The sequence below is a fragment of the Aplysia californica genome, unplaced genomic scaffold (genome assembly GCF_000002075.1).
Source record: "Aplysia californica isolate F4 #8 unplaced genomic scaffold, AplCal3.0 scaffold00905, whole genome shotgun sequence".
Taxonomy (NCBI): Eukaryota; Metazoa; Mollusca; class Gastropoda; order Aplysiida; family Aplysiidae; genus Aplysia; species Aplysia californica.
Window position 1 is genome coordinate 235,602 of NW_004798175.1, and position 1,124 is coordinate 236,725.

Genomic DNA, 1,124 nt, shown 5'->3' on the forward strand with positions numbered 1-1,124 from the left:
GTCGGGTTGGGACAGGGGCGATCGACCGACTCGTCGCCAAAAAACAAACGCGTTTGTTTCTGGGGCGACGAGTCAGGCGCGATCGATTTGTGCCACGATAGCCACTTTGCGTCCTCAATCTGGCTTGCTAACTGACCCGACCCGACCCGATCTGATCCCCCAATGGGCACTCCACTACATCACCTCATTATGTTCCAAGATTTCTGTTCTCTTCAAAATTTGACACAAAAGGCGAGGGGGGGGGGGGCATTTTTTTAGAGTGTGGACTGAAGCATAGAAGCGCTTTGCCTTAGGCTTTACTGAGAAAGCCTAGGCTCTGCCCATTTGACTGTACTATTCAACTGTCAGGAATTTTGAGCTGTTCTTAGCTATCTGATTCTGTTCACTGCTGCTCGCGACCTTAATTTTTAATTACAGCGAAAACAACAGCTGTAAGAAGGGTCTTTGATTCGTGATTTTTTCCAACATTCAAATGCTGTGTAATTATTACAGTTAATGAACTTTCGTCTCATTTCTCTCAAACTGTCATTGATTAGAGCATATTATATTGAAATTCACATCGATAAAACAACAATATTGATGAGTGGAGACAATAATAAGTATAAAATATCCCTCTAAGAATCATTCTCAATAATTAAATATTCAGTCACACCATGAATAATTCAAGCGCACATCATTTGCGCTATCGAAGTGCAGCTGATAACTTTGAGGAAATAAACAGAAGGCTGGAGAGCTCGCCATACCCAATTCCACATTCGAAAAGTTATGAATGATTGTATAATGTAATTAGAAAATCTTATACAGTTTCGAGCGCCGTAAAACACTTACCAAAACGAAAACAAACAACTAAGTGAATATCCCAGCTGGCAGTGATACCAGACTGGTGATACAATGTTGGGTTTTTTTTTAATAGTCAGAATGACTGTTGCGAGTGGACGTATAGTATGAGAAAAAATAATAATAATTCGCACTCGGTATTCGAATAGCACGCTTGGAAGCACAACAAAGTTTTGTTTCCTCAAAATCTCACGTCACGAATGCATGCTTTGTTCAACGTAGCTTCGTATAGTACAACAAGGGGTTAAGGCTGGATAAAGAAGAAAGAGAGAGCGGAAGGGGGGGGG